Source organism: Mastomys coucha, unplaced genomic scaffold (assembly GCF_008632895.1).
Source record: "Mastomys coucha isolate ucsf_1 unplaced genomic scaffold, UCSF_Mcou_1 pScaffold8, whole genome shotgun sequence".
NCBI classification, from domain to species: domain Eukaryota; kingdom Metazoa; phylum Chordata; class Mammalia; order Rodentia; family Muridae; genus Mastomys; species Mastomys coucha.
The window spans coordinates 37,176,444-37,200,607 of NW_022196914.1; positions in this window are offsets into that span (position 1 = coordinate 37,176,444).

The window sequence follows — 24,164 nt, forward strand, 5'->3', positions numbered from 1 at the left end:
CAGCCCTGCCTTCAGTCCTCATCCAACTCCATTAAAGACAGAACTAAGCAAGGCACCTGCAGAGCCCACACCAGTAAGACCAAGGAGAAGGTGCAAGAGAGACTGCAAGAAGGCTCCTGTCCCCAAAGATTATTCTTTTCCTATGTGAAAACTCAAAAGGACCAAAGACTGTATAACAGAGTACACATGTGCATTCTCTCTCTCTCTCTCTCTCTCTCTCTCTCTCTCTCTCTCTCTCCCTCTCTCTCTGTCACACACACACACACACACACACACACAATTTCTATAAAAGAGTGTTTGAAGGCAAATGAGATATGGGGTTTCACAAGCTGAAAATGGCTTTAGGCTGAGCAGAAAACTCCTGAGGAGTTAAACAGAATTAGAAATGGAGTTTGGAGAGGTTCTTGGGGGTGTATTTCCCCTCAAATATAAGTAGAGGAACTCCAGGAACAGAGAGAGCTACAGAGGGAGGCATGGAAGAGAATCACCAACCACAGGACATCTACCTGACACCTTCCAAAGCTGGGTCCTGAAGTGCTGCACCTCCTGTCAAGCTGGCTACTGCTACCTAGCCCCCTCTGGAGCCCCCTTCAGCACGAGGAGCCCTCTGGCTTTGTTGCTTCTCTGTGTCTAATTGCATCTTGTGTCTTTCGCACATTAATCCAGTTCTGCCAGACTCTTTAGAAGAGATTGACTCCAGTCATCAACACACCTGGTGCAGTCATCACCGTCCCCATGAGCAATCCCCTCTGAGGCTTCCTGTCACAAGAATTTTCAAAAGTTTCACATGAATTTCTATACAAATACATGTACATGTAAACACTGGATAGCCATTGCCTCTCATTCACTGTCTTATTTTCATTAGCCTTAGCAACATTCCAAAAGTATGAAAAGTAGAAAAATTCTAGAAATAAACAGTTCTTAAGTTGTAAGATGGTATACATGCCCATATCATTGAGTATTATGATGTCATCTCACCCTGTCCCATATGGTCCAGTCTACGGTATGAGTCATCTAGCCCATGTGCACACACTGTATATCCCACCCACTCACTAGTCAGAAGGAGGATTATACTGCAGTCCTTGACTGTGTTCAACTCACCCTAACTCAATTACAGTACACAACATATAAGACGATTGATACCTGTAAATCAGGTACACCAAAGATAAGCTGTAAAATGTATAAGACAAGATTTAAAATCTCCACTAATAAAAGAATTATGTTGGAGCTGCTAAGATCTACTTAGATCTGCTAAGATCTTCTAATAATAAAATTGTGAAAAAAAGGAAAAAGAAGCCTGAACTAACTTTCTATGGCTTCACAAACTACAAAAGATACAACCACATACATAAGGTATATACGTATATAGTAAGACTGCGTATAGAGTTTAATACCATCCAAGTTTCAGACATTCTATGGAGGTTACTCTCCTGCCCTCAAGGCAAGAGCAGAGCAGTGAGATATTTGAGACTAACCCAGTTTTAAAGGGCTAGAGATAACAATTTCATACTTCAGATCTGTGCTAAAGGTTGCTGGGCTGAGTGGGTGGTGAGACGTGCCTTTAATCCCAGCACTCAGGAAACAGAGGCAGGTGGACTGGAGGTCAGACTGATCTACATAGCCAGTTCCAAGAAGGCAGGCTTAAATAGTGAAACCTTATCTCAAAATAAAATTTAAAGAGAAAAGAAATAGTACTTATGAAATACTCAAAAGCCTTCAGTAAGCACTAGAACGCTTGCTGACCTCGAAGTTCAAATAATAGCCCAAGCGGAGGAAGTGGAAATGGTGACCCTAGTTTACAGAAAGTGAATCTGAGTCACAGTCAGGTTCTGAAATTCCGCATGAACTCATGATGCCTGTAAAACCAGGCATCAACGGTGAGCAACCATGATCTCCGGCCAGCCAGGCAAAGCACTTTGTTTTCCACTGGGCGGTGACGCCAGAGCCCATTGCTTCTGACAAAGGCCCTCGTCAAGCCTATGTGTCATCGTTTGCGTATGCCACCTCTGCTCAGTGCGAGCAGACCCACTTCCTGACTGCACAGTAGTGAACTCTGACTTCCTGACAGCCAAAGCAGACAGGTGCGTCGGTGCGGAATGCAGCGCCATCTGCTGGACAGTGTGGGATAAGCAGCAGCCTGGAGTGGGTGGCATAGACCAAGGTTTCTGAATTTTGTTGAGTTTTGAGACTGACTTTGAGGCCTGACTGCAAGGCCTGCCAGGAACACTTGCAGAAAAACATACCCTACATCCAAACCAACCCTCGAGGCTGCACGTGGTCCTCTTATTGTTATAGAATGTGGTGTGGCAAGCACATGTGCACATGTGTATTCAAGGGTGTGTGTGTGTGTGTGTGTGTGTGTGTGTGTGTGTGTGTTATGTAAAGGGTATAAGATTGGACATGACCTTTGAACAAATAGAAAAAGTGACCATCACCACCCTCGTTACTGGATGTGTATGAAAATTTTCAGCTAACAGAAACTCATTCTTAAGTAATCTCATATAACCTGTCACCATTCTGTATAAGCAGAAAGGAGTAAGGAGTATCAAATATTGGTTCTGTCAGTAGAATTACTTATGACTTAGCCATGACTGAGATGGCAGCTAACAAGGCTCCTCCTTTCTTTACCAAAGTCTTTGCCTACATGCAAATAAAGACAGGCTGAGCAACTGTTAGGAGGAGGAGATGAAGTAAAATCCAACCAGCTATGACGAGTCTGGCACCAAGATTTCTGATGTTGGAAGTGGCTCTCAGAAAACTCTGGCCAGCAACAGGTTTAGGTTTTGGCCAGATTCTCTGTCAGTTACAAGTTGTGCTTATTTCATAATCATGAGGCATGATCATGCTACTGAGAAGGTTTCTAATATGAGACCAAACATCTGTTGGAGGAGCAACCTGCCTAGGTACTCATGGACACACAGCATAGAAGACTAAAGATGAGTCTGGCCAAGTCTCTGTTCCCTTGTTTCCTACAGTTTCCCAGCTGTTGGTGCTCTGCCAGCCTCTGAACTACAGTATATTGTGCTTCTTGCTTCAAGGCTAACTGACTCATTCCCTCAAAACCATAAAGGTAACCCGCTCATCTGACCCTCAAGTGGAGAGGGATGGCTGGAAAAAGTTAGGTTTGTTTGTTTGTTGTTGGGGTTTTTTTAAGGTTTTTCTGTTTTGGTTTGTTTGTTTTTCTGTTGTAGTTTTTTTTCTTCTTTGTTTTCAACTAGAATGTCAGTCTGAGGTACGGCTAGAACAAATAGTTCTGGGTTAGAGGTCAGGGGAACTGGCTGGACTCTAGGGCAAAAGCAAACAAGGCTTCTCACAGTAGCTTGCAGGGATAATGGTCACAAACCTGCCCCCAGTGAACAGACAAGGAACACTGCCCGGCTCATCCTTAGGCAGCAGGAGCAGGCCAGAAAAACATGTTATGAATCCAGCCTCGGCCCCTGTCACATAGAAGTACACGGCACATGTAACGAGCCATGTGAGGCTGGGTCAGCCTTGAGAGCTCTGGAGTTCTAGGTGTCTCCCTGTTCTGTCGTATCAATGGTGCCACAGCATGGGAATGGCGTTGCAGTATAGACCAGGAGCTGCCATGGGAGGAGAGGCCCTCCCAGTCCTGTAGCTGCTAAGCTTTACCCCATCCATTCCACAACACACATGGTGCTGTTTCTGTCACAGGGCTGGGGAGCATGTACTGGAGACATGGCAAAGGAACATAATCTTTGCAAACGTTTGCCCTCTAGTGAACCCATCTATGCAGACTGGCATAGTTTGCAGACTCCAGGAGGCAGTTTGAACTTGCTGGATCACCACAGATGTTGTATTTGTCAACGTCTGTTTTCACAGATCTAGCTCACTTCTGCCAGCATTAGCCCTGGTATGAAGCCAACAGTCCCTAACAGCAGGAAAAACAAACAAGTGCCAGGTGTGGGTCTAAATTTTAGACTCTAAAACAGTGGTTCTCAACCTCCCTAATGCTATGACCCTCCTATTGTGGTAACTCTCAAACATAACATTATTTTGTTACTACTTCATAACTGTTATTTTGTTATTGTTATATTATCTGTATACTGATAATATACAGATTATCTGATATGTGACGGGGGGTGGGGTGGGGGGTGTCAAGAACCACAGGTTAAGAACCACTGTTCTAAAGGTTTGGCTTAGGGCAGGGGGAGGGAGGGTATCCTTGAGTGGCTGAGAAAGAGGCATGAATGCTCTGGCTCTTCCCACAGGAGCAAGGACAAGTTAACTCAGCTTGTCTCCAGCCTCATCCTGGCTGCCCCTGGTGAGGCCCATCCTCCAAGAGAGCCATAGCACTGGCCTTCGGACAATAGCCTTTTGTCCAGGAGATGGCGTCCAGGAGACTACACCACATGGCTTACTTCCAAATTAACCCCCAGTTCTTCCAAGAACCTGGAAAATTATTCCCAGAAACTAATTTTAAATTTTCCGACATGATAAGTAAAAATCTGAATGTCCGACATTAGGAAAATGGTGCATGCTGCTTTGTGGAAGTTTTAAATATGTAGAGAAAGGGGGCAATATCACAAAAGCAGGCTTCCTTTAGACTCATGCAAACCCAAAAGAGGCATCGGAGACAGATGGGTACTAGCGTAAGATCTGAAGCAGAGAAGGTAAGTGGCGAAACCATCCAACCCTTGCCTTAAAGTCTGTCATGGGCTTTGTGTGCCCTCATGCCCGTTTCACTCAGTGCTAGAACTCTATCCCAGGCTGCCTGCACACTAAAGGAGCAACCCCCACCCCCACCCCCAATCTTCAACCACAGAGCCACACCCACAATGATGTCTTCACACTGACCCAATAATGTAACAAGTATAACCCACTCATTTGAATATTTTGCTATAAATCTAAATTTATTCTAAAAAGGTGTTTTTTAAACTTTTCTTACCTAAAAAGTAACCACATTTTTGGATGTTGATTTTTTAATTCATTTCTTTGTTATTCTATTTTTCTAGATGCTACATTTATTTGTGTATTACTTTATCAATAAGGTAAAATTAAGAGTTTTAAAATCCTATTTAGTTGACTCTTTGGAGGGGAAACATGCAAGCCTTGACCGAGCCAGGCTCCATTCTCTCTCCAGTCGGTTGTAGGCTGTTCTGCCTAGGATTTTAAAATCCTATTTATCTCTGAGTCAAGAGCAGACTCAAGTTTCATCATCTGCCTTTCTAAACAAAATAGGAGCCTTATAAATAAAGTAGAGGCGGCTTTAAGCCTGTCACTTTGTTTCTTCATGTAAGCTACAAGTCTGTTGTCGCCTTATACCGTAAGAGAGGGCACCAGATTAAAGAAATGAGTACTAGAGGCACAGATCAGAGCATCTACAGTCGGACTGTTGAGAAGTAGAAAGCTCTCTGGAAGTCATTAACAGCCTTGTGTGGGCATCTCACATACTGGCATGTACCAGGAAATAGTGGCAAGTGCTGAAACACCGCTGACTCAACAAAGCATGGAGAAGATACTAGTATGCGGAGGCTGCTGCAGTGAGGGTGGGGCTCCAGTGTGTGGAGGCTGCTGCAGTGAGGGTGGGGCTCCAGTGTGTGGAGGCTGCTGCAGTGAGTAGTGGGAGCTCTGTGTGCATGAGTGTGGCTTTATGCATCCTTCCAAGGCAGGGACAATTTGGCCTCCCGCACCATTTTGGTTAGGCGAGAAGGGATAGGAGGGAAATCGGGGCCTCCCTTTGGCCCTCTGCCTCAGCCTCTCAACCTGTCTCTTCCAGATCCTCTTGGGGAATGTCAAAATATGTGATGTGAATAAAAGTACAATGACAACATTAGAAAACAGAACTTGGTCTCTTAGAACACGGAACAAGTGTAGCTAACGTGCTGGAAAGCCTAGGCGGAACAGCCTACAGCCGACTGGAGAGAGAATGGAGCCTGGCTTGGTCAAAGCTTGCATGTTTCCCCTCCAAAGAGTCAGAAAGGGTGGTGAATCCAGCCTGATCCTCCATATCTCCAGAGCTGTGGGGAGCTATGTGGTGCTTTCTGATGAAGCCTTTTGCTTCTTTGCTTGAAACTAGGAACCCAGTCAGGTGGTCACACCTTGAGTCTCACACGCTGAAATACTTGCTCTATGCACGATGCCTTGAGAAGTAGGAGGCACAAGAGGGAAACCCATAGCCCTCACCCACCACTTTAGCCTAAATAACCTTCATTTTATATTTTTTTAATACTATGACCCTCTAGAAAAATCTTCTTTGGAAAGGGTGTCCTGTTTTTAAAGATGCACTTGAAAATGATCACTTATACATGTAAAACAGTATTAATCCATGCTACAGATTATGAAGTAAGGAAAAATAAATAAACATAGATGCTATGATAGACCCTTCAAACAGGTACAATAGCTGCAGGGCTTCCTCCAGGCCAAGGTTCCCTCTAATACAGCAGTTCTCAACCTGGGAGTTGAATGACCCTTTCTCGGGGGTCACCTAAGACATTACAGTTCAGAACAGTAGCAAAATTACAGCTATGAAGTAGCAAGGAAAATGTTACAGTAGAGGGTCACCAAAATATGAGGAAATATATTAAACAATTGCAGAGTTAGGAAGGTTGAGAACCACTGCTCTAATAGAAGAAGAAAAAAAGACAGAGCAATGGCAACAATGTAACAGATCCTCTTACAGAGATGCAGTCTCTGACCCCAGTCCCCTGAAAGGAAAGGATATTGAAAAATTGAACAGAGCGTAGAGTAGCCTCCCACAAGCCAGCAAACAGACAACAGGGAAAAGCCGGTGAGAACAATATAGTCCAGGCCTGTGATTCAGCTCTAACCCGAGGGCAAGTCTGTCAGATGGACTCAGGGACAGAAAGAGCTTTTGGCCAAGCCACCTGGAGTTAGAGGCTCCCATCTGGAAATGAAGATGTGAGGATGTGTAGTACACACACACACACACACACACACACACACACACACACACACACACACGTCATGGATTTTCTGATATGAAATGTACATGAATTCACAAACTCTTGTGTAAAACATTGCTGATAAGAGCAAGGTCCTATGATAGTAGTGTCAGTGAACATTGTGTCACAGGTCATTTAACTGGGGCTGTTCTATGTGCCTGAATTCTGAGAAAATTCTCTGCACCACCTCACAAGTTTCCAAATCTCAGAGCCCCAGCCTTTTCCAGCAACTCTTACTACCAGGAAGTTGACACTTCTGGCCTCCTCATACTCTATTTTTTCGCTTGTATCTTATCTTTTTCCCTTCCTTTTCTCTTCAAGGAAAAAAACCTTAATCTTGTCTTCCAACTTAAAAATTAATTCTGTAAGTTCTCTATCACATTTTTGTCCTATATTGTGTTCTTTATTCTAATAACACCAATATTTCCACGTGGTTCTTTTTATATTGTCTCTTTTTTTTAAGATTTATTTATTTATTATGTGTAAGCACACTGTAGCTGTCTTCAGACGCACCAGAAGAGGGCATCAGATCTCATTATGGGTGGTTGTGAGTCACCATGTAGTTGCTGGGATTTCAACTCATGACCTTCTGAAGAGCAGTCGGTGCTCTTCCCTGCTGAGCTATCTCACCAGCCCTATATTGTCTTATTTACCTTAAGTTGTTAAAATACTCCCTCTTAAATTACCTGCTTTGGATTTGGATTATATATAACTTATGGTCTTTCTTTTAAAATAAGTTTATTCCTTCAGAATTGGGGGCTTTGTAAGCTAAGGGAGACTTTGTTACTCTTTGGTATTCTGAATCAGGAAGAGAATTTAAGTTTGTTTATTTTTGTTTTTTTGTTTTGTTTTGTTTTATTTTTTGAGACAAGGTTTCTCTGTGTAGCCCTGGCTGTCCTGGAACTCACTCTGTAGACCAGGCTGGCCTCGAACTTAGAAATCCTCTGCCTCTGCCTTCCAAGTGCTAGGATTAAAGGCATGTGCCACCACTGCCCGGCTAAGAAGAAAATTTAAGATAGGTGTGATGAGTACCAGACGTCACAGCTGCTGTCTCTTCCCACGATGCACCATTCACTCCTCCAGCCTTAAGGAGAACAATAGGGCATGTGCTGTGCCAGCAGTTGTGAGAATCCATATTTCATTTTTGTTTCTATAGATCTTTCAGTGTGCCTTTGAGAAAAGATGCTGCAACCATGTCAGACAACTAGTAGGGAGAAGAGCTCATAAGTAAATGAGGCATTGATTACATATAATGTGACAGTTAGAAGAGGAATAACTAGCCTGTATTCATAATAGCCTGGACTGTGGGTTCAAGGTGACCCTACCATAATCTTATTCATAGAGTTCCCAGAGTCCTGCACCTTGCCTCCAGAAGCCGGTGCTCTGACCACAAGGCAGGGGCACTCAGAGTGTGACCCCATCTATTCAGTTGCTTTAAGTTTCTGCAGAACTTGGAGCCTCACTCAGAATGGTCCAAGAGCCTTTTAACTGATCAGTTGCAACATGGACTACAATTGTTCAGCAGTGGTGTGACCCATGGGCTAGGCTCCACAAGGAAAGGCTGGATTGGCTGCTGCTACTTGAGGAGTAATTGGCTAGCCTTAGGATCAGGAACAAGACCTAGAGCTTCAGGTTACCCAGAATAGCACATCTGAGAAACAATAGAGCTTTGTTCTGTACAATCGAGAAATGTCCTCAATAGCTCCTTCCTCTGAGAAATGGCCAGTTCCTCATCAACAAAATCTGACACTCCTGTGCTAGGTTTCCAGTCCAAGTGCAGGGATGAGTACCTGGGTGCTCGTGTGTAGGTGTGAGCATGCATGAACTCGTTTTAGTCTGTGAGTGTGTTTGTACACATGTGTGTATGCATGTGGATGCATCTGTGCACACATGTGTTGAAGTTTTAAACATGGCTTGAAGACAATCATCCATAAACAATCCACCTTCACCTGTTTCCTTAAAGAGTTCAGACTTACAATTTGCAAAGCAAAAATCTTAAGTTGGAGCCAAAGACATGGCTCAGCAGTTAAGAACCGTGGGTGCTCTTCAACAGGACCAGGGTTGGATTTCCAGAACCCACATAGCAGTTCACAATTGTCTGTGACTCCAGTTCTAGGGGATATGATGCCCTCTTCTGGCTTCTATTGGCATTGCATGCACATGATGAACAGACATCCCCTACATCCCCCAGTTGTAGGCAAGCAAACAACCCCCACACAAAATAATTAAATGAATAAGTAGACCATCTACTAGAGTCCTAAAGAAACTAACAAAGTTCTATAATTATCATCTTCTCATGTGCCACAGACCGGGATTTCTCGCGGGGTCCCTGTTTCGCGGGACAAGGGATTCTGGCCAGGTGGGCACGGGATTCGGCTTTGACAAACAGACTACACATGGGTGGTGTAAAATCTGAGTGTATTTCTTTTAAAAATGACATGAAGCTTTTACAATCATTGCAAAAGAGAAATGAAAAATCTGGCAGCTCAACAGTTGAGGTACCTCTGAGGCTATCTGAAATATACTGGGTCTAAAGCAGCAGCTATTTCCTCTGAACTGGTGCTGTATCCCCCGGGCCCAAGTGGCCTGGGCCCGGGGGACTGCGAGAGATACATGAATCTGAGTCCTAGCCCATCTAAGTTCTAGTGCTAGTCCTGCACGTGAGTCTAAGTCCTTCTTCTTCCAGTCCTAGTGCTAGACTGAAGTCACGTAGACAAAACAACCCCGACACACCCAGATCAGCAGGGTCTGGTAGCTAGGTGTGAAGCAGGAGGAAGAGGGGTGGAGCCCTCTGTGTTGAGGTATTCTTATGCTAATTCTCTGGTTCTTGCTGGAGGCAGGCAGAGGAGAATCTTGACCTAACACTTTCAGCTAATGTCTTAGAGTGAGAGAAACCTTTCAATTACTCTCTAGTACTTAAAACTTTAAACTAGGATAGTTGGAAACATTGGTGAAGGTCAGAAAGCAATGTCCGAATTTTCTCTTGCTAGCTGTAAGAAAATGATATCTTGGTGAGTTCCTAGCACACTAGTACGAGGACATATCTGGGCCACCTCTGAGTTTGGGGTGCCAGGCGACAATGCGGAGGCAGGAGACTGACTTTCCTTGAAGTTTACGCCTCAGATACCGCCTTCACGCAAAGTGTGCGTGGCACTCATGTATTAGGAAAATGTATAATATATGATCATCTGATGGCTAAGAATGCTGGCTGGGTGTGTATGCATGTGTATGTGTGCGTGTGTGCATGTGTGTGCATGTGTGTGCATGTGTGCATGTGTGCATCTGTGTGCGTGTGTGTGTTTGTGTGTGTGTATGTGTGTGTGTTTGTGTGTGTATGTGTGTGTATGTGTATGTGCATCTGTGTATGTGTGTGTGCGTGTGTGTATGTACACATATATCTGTATGTTACATATGTTTGTTGAAAAAGTCAGCAGGTCCACAATATAATAGCTTCGTGGATTTTTTTGTTGCCCAAACATCTAAATAAATACAATCCTAACTTAGGTAGCAAAATAAAATTTATAAACAGAAAGAGTTATTAGTGAAAGAAATGTTAAGCATGGTACTGGGATGTCTTTGAAACACTCTACATTAAACTTCAACATTTCTAAAGGCATCCTGGCAGAGAATCACTTCTCAGAGAATTACTTCACTGAATTTACCACATTATTTCTCCTGGGTTTCCCTGAATGAAGGTAATCTAATCAATTAATGACTAGTGTTAAGAATCTTATCACTCAAAGTAATATGAATATATGAAAGTGTCATGGTAGTACTCATTTTTAAACAACTAATATACATTAGCACAAAAGAAAGAAAAAAGTGAAACATCTATAAGGCCAGATGAAATACATTTTGTTGTATTAAATTTATATTATTTTTAATATTTTAGATTTTTATAATATAATTGCCTCATTTCTCTCTGACCCTTTCCTCCCTCCAAACCTCTCATAGACCTCATAGTAGGGCTGATAAAAGGCTCAGTTGATAAAGGTATTTGTCTCAAGCTGAGAGAGACCGGAGTTTAATCCCCAGAATCCAAAATCCAACACCACCAACCTGCACCCCCTAATTACTGTCCTCTACCCCCAAGCCCACTCCCTCTTCTCCCTACTTCTGCATTCCCAACAGCACACATTAAATGAGTGTGAAGAAAATCTTTTAAAGAATCAACAGAGAACTCTTTTTAATGTCAATTTGCCTTTGAAACCATTAGTTTAAAATGTTAGCAGAATCCTATGCAGGTTCAGTCACCTTTACAGCATATTTGCATTCACGTGAGCTGTTGGGGCCTGTGGAAGTCCCTGAGTGCCATTTATCTGTTCTTACTGTTTACCTTCCAGGGGCAACAGATCCTTCTTTTGGCCTGTGCACTCTTTGTTGCCGCCACTATGTGGGGCTCCAACCACAGTGTCCCAATCTGAGCCTTGGAAACAAATGTTAGGGCAGGCACCTCTGAACAAGAACAGCCTTGGACAAATCACATACTGCATAAAGTATGTTTGTCTCTCCACCCCCGAGTTTTCACAGAGCTCCCCAAGCAAAGATGATAGTCAAAAGTTACTTCAACCAGGTAAGGAAAGCTCTGCCCACAGAGGTAAGGAAACAACTAAAGTAAGTGGGTAGTTGCCAACCTGCCCAGGTTTCACCACAGGTATCTTCAGCAATAATTTAATCCCCCATTCCAGAGACTGGCCCTGGGACATCAAATATTGAGGCCATGAACAGCTTATGTAGACATCTTCCAGAACCTTCTATCTATCGGAACCTGATCTACAAGTACACAAGGGAAGAATGTGGGGAATGGTGCGAGCTCTTAGTTATGTGCTGGTTCTGTCCTGCCCTGCTTAGCATCTACCAGATTTCTTTTGCCTAACACTAGCAGTTAGCATTTGCCAGCCCAGATAATTTGCTCTGGAAGGCAGAGATCCAGGTGTCCCCTGGTCCAGTGATAAAGCTGTTTTCCGTTCCCTAGACTGTTTTTAAATCTGAGTCACATTCCCAAAGGAATACAAGATTGTTTTAAAACTCAGTCAAATATGCACACTCTTGTATGTATACACACACACGTATATACACACATAAACACACATGCATACATACACATACATACACATAGGCACACACACACACACACACACTTCTAAATCAGTTGGAGATATAGGCTAGACTGTGTGATATATTCATACATGCTAAGTAGTTGAAAAAGAGAAAAATATTGCAAGAGCCAGCATAATTAAAAGGCTTTACTGGGGCTTGGAGAGATGGCTCATTGGTTGAGAATAAATGTTACTCTAGCAGAGGACCTGGGCTCCATTCCAGTACCCACATAGTGGTTTATAACCATCCTTAACTCCAGTTCCAGAGAATCTGATGTTCTCTTTTGACCTCCCTAGACACCAGCCACCCATATGGTAAGCTACATGTGTGCAGGGAAAACATTCGTGTACATAAAATAAAATAAATGTTTGGCGGGGTGGGGGGGTGCAAGGGGAGAGGGGAGGCTTTATTGGAGGCACTCCAAGGAACATGATGTTTGACTTTCAAGGTTCTAGTCTGGAGCTCTCAAGCAATCCTTCCATGTTCTAGAAGTCCATGAAGGTGCCCAGAAGTCATCCTGAAAGCCATCCAAAGGAGACTCCTAGCCCACCACATCCATTTCAACTATACCTATCCAAACTGACTAATTGTTGTGGTTGAATGGATACTTGGAACATAAAATCCTACTTGATGAGGGTGTTCGCTTCTTTACTTCTTTGGTTTTATTTGTTTTGCTTTGTTTCCAAAGATTCCTAAATGTTCACAGATGAGATCACTGAAGCGCTAAGGGTCATCTCAAGGCTATCTGTGGCTTAAACTGAGTCCTTTCTAAATAATTGTTTTTTATTATTATGTATTTGAGTATTTTGCTTGCACGTATGTATGTATACCATGTGAGTATCTTGTGCTCATAGAAGCTGGAAGAGGGCATCACCTGGAACTGAGATTACAGACCATATTTAGCCACCGAATCGCTTCAGGGAACCAAATCTGCAAGAGCAACAAGTGCTCTTAACCACTGAGCTAGCTCCCCTGGCCCTTGAACTGAATCTTAAGGACAGGGAACATTCTAAGTGCTAAAGAAGATAGAACAGTGTGTGCCCAATAAGGGAGTGTGAGCTGAAACTCCCCAGAAGAAAATCCATGCCTATGTTAATGAGTCCATAGGCCAGCTGACTGATTTCAATGTAGTGACTATAAAGAATTGGAATGCTGCAGATCCAGAGTTAAATCATCTTGGGCAATCATTAGTTCCCGAATAGCAATTAATTTCCCACCCACTCCAGTGCCTGACCTAGCATCCGTTGACTGTCACCTGAAACCTTTTGGAATGTGTTAACTAAACAGATCACTAGCTTCTACCAACGCAAAGGCTAAGAACAGTCAACATCTTAATGCGATAGCAGAGACTTCCCCCACTCTTCTATAACCTGCCTGCCTACTGTTTCTACCAATGTTTTGGTTTGTTCGTTTGTTTGTTTGTTTGTTTTGGCATTTTTCTCCTTGTGTCCTTGCTGCTTTCACGACAACATGACTCAAGCTAGAGTCATCGGAAAAGAGGGGGCCTTAATTGAGAAAATACCTTCATAAGATTTAGCTATAAGATGTTTTCTTAATTAGTGATTGCTGTGGGAAGGACCCAGCCCATGGCAGGTAGTGCCATGTCATGACTGCTGGTCTTGGGTTCTATAAGAAATCAGGCTGAGCAAGCCATAGCAAGCAAGTCAGTTAGCAGTACCCTTCCATGACCTCTGCCTTACCTCCTCTAGGATCCTGCCCTGTCTGAATTTCTGCCCTGACTTCCTTCAGTGATAAACAGTGCTATGGAAGTAAGCCAAATAAAACTTTGTCCCCATGTTTCTTTGCTCACTGCATTTTTATCATAGCAATAGAAACCCTAGCTGAGAAGTCTTTTCATAGACTGGGGCGATAGTTCATCCATAAAGTACTTGCTATTCTAGCATGAGGACCTGAGTTAGATTCTCCAAGTCGAACAAGGAATATTAGACGAGGCAGCACACACCTGTAATTCCAGCACTGGGGAGGTAGAGACGAGAAAATCCTTGGGTGGGGCTCACCAGGCAGCCACCCTAGCTGAATCATCAAGTTGCACGTAAAAGTGAGAAATCCTGTCTCAAAATCCAAGGTGGATGGTGTTCTGAGGAACTGACTTCTGGTTCCATGTGCATACATGCGGTATGGTCTGCTCAGGTAACTTAAGCTCAGTAGAGTATTTAGTTTTGAGCCCTGGACCCCTGTGGGCAATTTCTGCTTGCAGAGGGTGGAAGGAGCTTGGCCATAACTCCTGAGTCTGTGGTTCCTATTTCAGTCACAGCCCCTCACAGCTGCCCCCACAGGAGATGTGTGCTCTATCAGGCAGACAATGCCTCAAGCTCCCAGCATTCTAGCTGGACCCTATCCCCAGTCATCTGACCATAAGCCAGACATGCTATGCCCCATACAATATAAGGGATGGTTTGCCCCCTCCCCTCTCTCTTACTCTTTCACTCTTTGTCTCCTCTCTGCTCTCCCTCTCTTGTTCTCTCTCTCTTCTCTTGCTCTTTGTTCTTCTCTTGCTTTCTTCCTCTTCTTTCTCTCTCTCTCCCTCTCTCTCTCTCTCCTTCCTCTTCTTTCCTTCTCTCTACTTAACCAGCCTATTTTCTCCTTCCTATAATAAAATAACTCATTTATGCATTGCCTCCCTTCTAACTAACGTGCCATGCAGCAACAGGTCAGCACTGGGGAGAGAGAGAGCCATCGGCCTTAGCAGTAGGCCCCCTGCCTGTGGTGCAACACATACATGTATATGCATACATGCACACAAACATACATACAGATAAGGAAAATATCTTGGTTTATGCAACTATAATAGGTCCATGAAGCCTTTCACACATTGGAACGTTTATTGGCATGACATGGTCCACAGCCATGGTTACTCATATTTGGCTTAAGAATAAACTCTAATGCCCTTTGAGATTAGAACTGTGTTTTGCACCGGAAAAGACAGGGAACATTCCAAGTGTTGAAGTGTCCCTCTAACTCACAGGATAATAAAACATTGTTTGTCAAATACGTACACCTAAAGGGAGTTTACATCTGCCATCCAGGTTTTATTAAGGGACATACATTCTCTTATCAGGGGCAAGCAATGAAGGGTTCTCTAACTGGGCCTGAGCATGGCAAACATGGCACCTGCAGGTCTAGATCTCCCCTTTTCCTCTCCCTTGATAAACTGTTAGATCACATTCCTAGCTAGCCCCTGAAGTCTATTCCCTTACTTGGCCCCTGACTCATTCCTGAGACTAAACACCAATATCCAGCAATCCAAATTCATTATTTGGCTATACTGACTAACGTGTCCGATAGGGACTTACCAGACGTCCCCCTTTTTCTTCTGCAAAGACACCTACTGCAGTCTTTGTCTGATCTAGAGGCAAACCCTCAGATTCCCCAGCCCTCCTCATCCCCTCTTCATTTGTCCTTCCAGGGTAATAATCTTCTCTGTGTGGGGAGAGCCTGGTGTCTGGCTGTGTTCTGTGCTGACTCCTAGGCTCCCTACAGAAAAGCAATACCACCTCTCACACCCTTACTATACTCACAGTGAGCGCAGTATTGGCTATTGCCTCTCGATGGTTTGAACCACCTCAGCTGCCCCTCCTAGGACACACCGTTTTGAAGATAATTGGTCAATTGGATCCCATGCTGCTCCCTGGAACTGGGAATTAGGAATTTACCAGGGGATTTGTCCAGGTAGGCCCAATGAAAGGATGACATAAAACTCATTTATCTCCATTTAAGGACCAGGCTTGATTTCAAAAAGAAGGTGATAAGGCACCAGCTCCAGGAACAGATCAGAAAATCCAGAATCAAGGTCAATAAGAATAGCCTGGGGATAACAAAAATGGGGTAATATCTTAACTCAGAAATGGCTATCTGCGCTGGGCAGCCCTATTTCACCCTATGGTTAAACGTTCATGACATAATAATTCAGACCACTGACCACCTCTGACCCCCTAGGGCCCACCACTGACATTTTAGATTACCTAATCTTTCTAGAGAGTTCCCCCACTTCCCTACAGGAAGGCCTGTGTGCCTTTGTCTGGAGTCATTTTAGAGAATGATTGACCCCTGCATGCTGGTTATTTCTGAAGAATAAATGTTCTTTGTCTTTGCATACTATCTGTGTCTGGGATCTACCTTCAGTAAGTTTTGAACCTTTACACTGAGTCTTAAAAGGTGAATCCAAGGCTGTGGAAGTCAGGAAGAGGTTGTCTCCAACAGAAGAGATGTCAGAGGAAGAAGTGATATTGGGCAGGAAAACCATCGTTGCGTGTTTCCTGCACCTACTTAACCCTGCTCCTGTCTGTGCTTGTGGAGTAAGTCACACCTAGTCCAGAAGAACTAGAGCAACTAAATAGTAGAAAGTAGCTAAACAATAGGATTAGCTGAGCTATCCTACTACTTGATGCCTTTCTCATTAAATGAGAATTTTCTTGTTGTGAATCACAATCTTGGACCGACACATGTTAGGAGTGTGGTTGAGCAAACTAGCCTCCAGGACTGGTATCTCAGGAAGCATCGGGCTGTCTCTTGACCCTTGGCCCGCTGTTTACTGTTTTCTTCTTTCTCACAAGTCCGTCTCCTTTCTACTCTGTTTCCTGGGAGTCTTCTCTCCTAATTTTGTCTAGGCAAAGATGAGTCTTTCCAGACATCTCTATGTCTAAAAACAACAAAAAGCTTCTCTCCTTTATCAAGACTGGAGATACACTGGTTTGCCAGGAGGGCAGGGTAAAGAGTGAGCTAGTATACAGAAGACTGGGAACACTCCCACAAAGTGGCGGTGGCGAGCATGCGCAGAAGAAAAGCCCACTTTATGAAGTCCTAGTCCTTTGCAGTGTCTGCTATTGTGCTTCTAACCCTCCTCCAGCTCTGGCCCCATTCCCTTCCTCCTGGAAGTGTGCTACTTCTAAATAAACTGCTTTTGTTTCTGCTGCTATCCATATGTGTCCCTCCGATTCTGAATTTTAGGAGAGGAGTTCCTGGGACGTGCCCATCTGATTCTAGTAACACTGGGAACTGTAGTGTTCTCAGAGTTAGAAGTCTGATTTGTCTTCTCAAAGTTATTCCTGATCATTACCTACACCCTGCAAGCTCCAGGGGTTTTTACTTTGGCGTCCTTTCTCTCTCCTCCATTGTGGCTGGAGTGGAAGTAAATACTCAACGAATCTCACTTCATGAATTGGCAGGGGCAGCTGACGTTACTGCTTGTAAGCTAGTGAGCATTTAGCAGGCTTGGAGGACATTGAGAATGGATTCCCTCCTCGTGGACAGCTTTGAGTCTCACCCCCTATGCCTTGGGAAACACATTAATTTTACAATGAAACCAGAAATCATGACAGATAAAGTAAGATGGTAGTACAGAAATTGCCCCACTTAACAGTTACGTGGAAAGGACAGTTACAGATTACACCAAAAGGAACTAATGGGGCTTTGTTGAGGCCAACAAGGGGAGGGTAGTTCCTCATGGTAAGCACTGCTATTTTTATAGTTGGTTGGTTTTTTTGTTTGTTTGTCTGTTTGTTTCAAGTTCTTTTAGCTGTGCTCTGTAATGTGATTTCTGGAAGGAAGAAAAAAAAAAACAGGCTCTGAGCTGTGTCTCTGGGCCTGTGTGAGTTAGCTGCCAGGAGGATTAAAAGCTTATTTATTACCCAGCAAGAGGCTTTCTGGTAAAGGACAAAGGCATACTACCGCCCCTTCCCAAGAGTTAATCTAAGTGGGCCTGCCAATTGCCTAAATAGAAAGCCAGGCTTACTCAGAGACTAGGAAACAGTATAAAGCCTGCCTAAAGTGTACATTGGGACAATTGGTCTGTCGTCCTGTGTTACTTCCTGAGAGTGTCTTTCTCTGAAATGGTCCCTTTGGCTCTTACAATAAGCTCTGTAATAAACTCTGTCTTCTATACTATGCTCTGTCTTGCTGAATGCTTTCAAAGCTGACCACAAGGACTGGGAAGCTGAGGAGAGACCAGAGCAAGGTCTCAGTAACAAAACTGAGCAGTCACGTCCAGGCTCTGTGGAAAGTGCTTTAGAAGTATCACCTTATACAATGCTCACCTCCTCAAAGCAGGATAGGAAGACCCAGAGAGATTAAGTCGCTTGCTTGATTTGACACAGCCGTAGAGTGGCAGCTATAGTCTCAGAATAAAGGCAGCCTGCATAGAAACAATGCTTGTGAGCATCTCACATCGGCTCCCTTAGGCTTCTGTCGAAGGAAGTCTTTTCCAGCACTGGACCCTAAAGGTGCAGAATACACGAGGATATACGAGTCTGTACTGGGCCACACTCAGCTTCTGAAGCCCACAGGGCTAAGTGATTACAGTCTTAGTGTCGGACAGCACTTGTACACATAGGCACACACAAACACACACACACACACACACACAAGAGATACACACGCACATACATCACACCACAAACATCACATATACACACACACTACATACATACCACTCATACCACACACACCACAGATACACCACATACACACCATATATCTACCACACACACACTACATACAACACACAACACACACACACATGCCATACATCTACCACACATACACACACACACACACACACACCACACGCACAGTCAATGCATGCGCACACATGGAAGAGGTTCTGGGAAGGATTTTCTTCATGTGCTAGCACAATTGGTGCCAAGCCAGAAGTATGTCTGCTTTCTCTAGCTGAGCCTTCTCAGGTGTATCCCATCAGTATCTGCTCCATCAAGAGCAACACTCTTACTGCCACCCAAGAGGTTGATGCTTTTTTCCTTCACACTGTATTTTGATACTATGTCATCAGCCCAAGAATTTTTCCTGAGTTCCAGACCTGGTAGTATGAACTAAAACAATAACAAAAGTACTTCTTATTTTCTGTACACGAAATTATCATGAAATATTGAATGTGATTCTCAGAATATATCCAGACATATTTAAAGCATGTAACGTCTCCAATATCCTGGGACCCCAAGCACCAGAACTACTGCTGATCTTTACCACAGACTGTAGCACTTCCTGAGGGCGCCTCTCCCATACCTGCAATTAAGAATAACCATGAGGCCTCCTACTTTATTTTTGCCAGTGGTGCAATCCAGCTCTCCAGAAACACAAATGAAGATTACATAACTCTCTTCCTCTTTTGAGAAAATCTTCTTCCCAGCCAATCCCTCCACCGTGGTGGAGCTGACCATTCTCTGAGTACAAGAGGAGCAATTACTAAAGATGAGCAACAATAGGCAGGTGTGCTGCGGTGTTGGAATGAGTTCCTACAGTCCAATGTGTCTCTACAGCTGACTTCAAACTTCAGCTATGAGGAAACTCAGCAGGTGTCAATACAGCAGTCACCCACTTATTCCTACCAAAGGTCATGAGAAGATAGGGAGCTTGACTGCATTCTTTAACACACCAAGTCAAGGTACAGTCAAGCCTGTGTATCAGTGGATTCTCACCTGTGGGTACCATACTTAGGAATTCAAGATCAAATGCAGGCCCTCCGGTGAGAAGCTCACCCACACTCTGGAGTGTGGAATCTTCCTCCATGTGCTACTTTTTCTATTATCCCTGTGCTTAGATCTCTCTTAATACCTATTCTTTGGCTATTGAGACAACTCACTGGGTAAAGGTACTTGCAGTCAAATTTAATAACTAAAGTTTGATGCCCAGAACTCACATAATAGAAAGAGGGAATCAACTCCCTCAAGTTGTCCTCTTACCTACACACACATGCCCACACAGCCATAAGTAAAAAATAAGTGAATAGACAGGTAGATAAATGAATAAATAAATAAATAAATGTCAAAAATAATCTTTTGTTGATAAACTCCAACTCTGCTTAATTTTTTCAGAAAAAATTATCTATAAATCTTTATCTTCTTTTCATTATCCTTAAATAACACGATATAATTAATTTACATTTAATTTACATAGCATTTTCAATTTATTGGATTGGATATTATAAGTAATCTAGATTTATGGGCTCCCATAGGACAAATCTAGCTTATATGCAAAAGACCATTTTACATAAGGAACTCAAATATCTAAGGATATTTGATATCCTGGACATCCCCACAGAGACCAAGTTACCATTGTCTGTGCAATGAGATTCTATGGGCAGCCTACACACAATGATGCTGGGAAAAGAAAGATGAGTTTCTATCCTCATGCACAAAAACAAACATTAGGGAGGTTCACCGAGGTATTTCTAGGACTTGTGGAATTTGTGGCATTCCAAACCATTAATCCTTGCGGTTTCTTTTGGGTCATCTCAAATCATCTGCCTTGCCTTAGAGTTTCCCAAGAGTAACAGATGCCCAAGGATGTGATCTCTCCTGGCATTCTGACTTCAAACATCAAAACCAGTTTCTCCAGCTGTCTCTGCAAACCGAAGCTCACCATCCTTCCGTGTCCTCTAAACTAACCAATACACACACTTAGAAGCTCACTGCCCAGTTGCTGCTAGGGTGAAAACCCAAACCTCCTGCAATTGGAAACAGGATCTATGCTATGGTATACTTGTTATGCTATGATATATTTGTTAAACAAAATACAATTGCCATAGATGCATCAGGGCTATATCTATTCAAGATAAATGGTTAAAGTGAGCAAAGCAAGGAATAAAACAGAAGCTGACATGAGACTGCTGAAGAAAAATGCAAAGACATCTTTCCTCCAACAGACAGACTCGATGGACTTATATTGAGGTTTTGTCTTTTACTGGCTAATGTAATGCTAAGTGTGTGCTCCCAAAAACCTAGAGTCTGCAAGTAGCCTCTGGGACCCTGCCCCCAAGTTAATTCTAATGGGTAAATAAAGATGCAGGCAGCCAGTAGCTGGGAGAAGAGAGATGGGGTGGGGGACAGGGGGTTAGGTTTCCCCTGGCTTGAAACCACAAGGGGAGGAGAGAGGGAGACTGCCAGAAGAAGGAGAGTGTGCAGGAGAGGACAAAGGAGGGCTGCCATGGGTTAGCCGAGCCATAAAAAAAACGTGGCCATGTGGGCTGGCCAGTTGGAGCTAAGAGCAGCCCAGATGAAACATATTAAGTAATAACTTGGGTTATGGATAGGAAAACAGATTCTAACAGCACGGAGGGTAGGCAGCTGCCCAGCTACTGTGCTGCATAAAGCACATACTACAGACATATAAGAAATTAGTCCCAGCTTCATTAAAAAGGAAGAACCAAGTATAGTGGGGATTGGGAAGCAGCATGGTTTTGTGTATATTTCCAAACAATGAGCTAGCTGCTTTCAAAATATTTCTAAGAGGAAGGAGGGGAAGGCAATGTCACTGACCCAAGAACATCAGAGAATAAGCTTCAGCTTCCCTGAAGCTGTCCCTGAAGGAGTGCCCAAGAAGAAGAGAGACAAGAGGAGGAGGGAGAAGAGAGACAAGAGGAGGAGGAAGGAGAGAGGATCCAGTTCCTATCCCACATGTATCTAGAGGCTGGTCCATTCCAAAGCACAAGAGGTCCACACTCCTCCAGTCCCCCACCAAGACAAGAAGAGGGAACTAAGAAGCTGAAGTGTATCTGTACATGGAAGAGGAAGCCTCCCACACAGTGAGAGTCAGCAAGCTTATGAATTACTAATGCTTTGAGCTTTCTACAACCGAAAGTTCTCATATATCTAAAGAAAAAAAGACAGGTTGAATTGGGAAGGCTTCCCCAGGAACATAACGATCAGTATAGAACCACTGCAAAGGTGGATATTGAAGCAGGGGAGAGACTGGGCTCAACTCCAAATCAAGAAAGGGCAGTTGAGACATAAACAAGGAGCAAAAGATGTTACTAAGTGGAAACATCAGGAGAAAGAAGAATTCGGGCTAAATTAACCAAACAGGATCCCTGCTGAAGCCAGGCCAGGTGGACAGAAGTCATTTGGGGGAAGTGACACAGTGAATGGACATGAAGAGTCTTGCTAACCTACCTACCTTAGCAGGACTCTCTACTACAGCTGGAGCAGAGGGAAATGCACAGCTGGGCCCAGCAGAAGATCCTAGAGTCTGACTACAGTTTGTCCAAGCAAAGACTCTCCCAGAGCCTAGAGCAATTCTTAGTGGGGCTCACCATGCTTAGGTTACTACATTTCAAGCTGCAGAGAGCAACTGTCTCCATCAAACAGTACCTGTAGGTCACAGGTAAGGGTCCCACAATTTGGCCATAAACCTGAGAACTAAGGCCCTTGTGCCTTGCTACCAGGACAGAAAGTATGCCTTAAGAAGGGTTTTTGTTGAAAGTGCAAATGTGAAGGGACCCCAGTAGAGAGAAAGCAGCTGGTGTTACAAACTGTCTAGGAGGGTCTTCTGTGCAGCCAGGACAGACAGTTTTACCTGTCCTCTGTGACATGAGTAGTTACACAGCCACATCCCTGTCCCCACTGGAGTCTCAGAGCTTCTGTGCTCACTCTTCCTCACCTGGGGTCCCACTTACAACACCCCAAAAGTTAAAAGCAGAGTCCCCTCCCCTGACCCAACTACTCACTGGAGAAGGACAGAGGCTTAAACTTTCATGAGCAAAAAAAAAAAAAAATGTTTTGACTAGAAGCCCATCAAACCATTTTTATCACACATAAATGTCTCATCTATTTGTACAAGAGTCTTTGAACTTTATACTAAGCCCCTTGTCCTGTTGTTTGTTCTTGCTGGGTTTGGGGGTTTGTTTTGCTTTGCTTTCATGGTAGAGGTGGTTTACTGGTGATGTGATAATGGGAGCCAAACTCGGGGCTTTGCACTTGCCAGGAAAATACTTTACCACCGAGCTACGTTCCAGCTCACAAACCTTGTGTTCTGTGGAAAAGAACTGAAACAAGTAAATTCATGACATGGGGCAATGGAAGAGGATCTCAGGACTAGGAAGGGCTTGCAGTACCTGCTGCCTCCCCCAAAGAAAGGCTTGCAGCAGCTGCTACTTCCTCTTCTTTGATCAGCGGCCATGTCATAAAAACGGATGAGGCCCTTGCTTGGTGGCTACAAAGCTTGCTTGGTAGCTCAGGTTTTCTTTTTTCTGGTGTCCATTCCTCTTATATCTTACCTTAAGCTCTTTTGTCATTTCAGGTATATACGTTTATGGTGGACACATGTGCCCAGTTGTTTCTGGGTAGGACAGGCTGTCCCCTCTAATTAAAGCTTGTTTGTCCTTAAATGATTCATTTCCTTTCAGCATCTCAGCTCATAGTTAAAGAATTTATTTTCACAATCAGAGGCAGCCATGACTTCTGGGATTGTGCATTGGCTGTTAACAAACACAAAGGAATGTCCGATGTTTGGGCAACTCGGTTGCTTCCTTCTAAGGTTGCTGGCCTCCTGGTGGGATGGGTCTCATTTAGTATGGGGTACTACTTGTTGCCAGTTGTTCCAAAGAAAGGCATTTGTCTCTGCCTTTTCCTTCCTCTCACTTCTAGGGCCTGAACTGGAGGTGCCCACATGCCACATCACTAAGTACTTTCCAGCCCAAGTTTTACAGGATCTCAGTAAACTGCCCATGATGGACTTTAACTCATTCTGTAATCCACACAGGCCTTGACTTTCCCACTCTCAGGTGTCTGGGACTATAGGCCACCCCAGCAGGCCGAGCTTCGATGCTGCTTTGTACAGTTTCTGACTTCTTTTTTCAGCCCTTGAAAATATGAGAATATTGCTACACCTACTCAGTCGTGCAGGCAAGCAGCTAGCAGGCTTCCTGTGGTACTGGTTTCCTGCCACGCCCACTGCTTTCTGTTCTTGCTTTTGAATCCTTGCTAGTAAAGTCGTTTTCTATCTTCATTTTTACCTTAATGTCTCCTTGTTCTGCTTTTTACCCATCTCTCCCTGGCTCCTTTGACTTCCTCAGTAGGCTGGATCCCACAGTTGGTGTTTTTGGACATGCATAGAAGTCTAGGTTGCCTTGTGCCCTAAGGCTTGCATTGTGGCCTCTTGTCCTGCCTATTTTCAGCCCTGCTAATCTCCTCTTTACCTAGGACCACCCTCAGGAGGTGCAGCTGCTCCTCTTGGTAAGATTAACACTGCCACTTGGTCCCCATCCCTGTCCTCCAGTTGTTCCTTGTTCCATCAGTCACCTTCCCTACAACTGATTGCTCTCTGCCAAACGGAGCAGAGCAGCCACGCAAAGCAAAGTTAGACCATATATGAAAGCTCCCTCATGGCAAA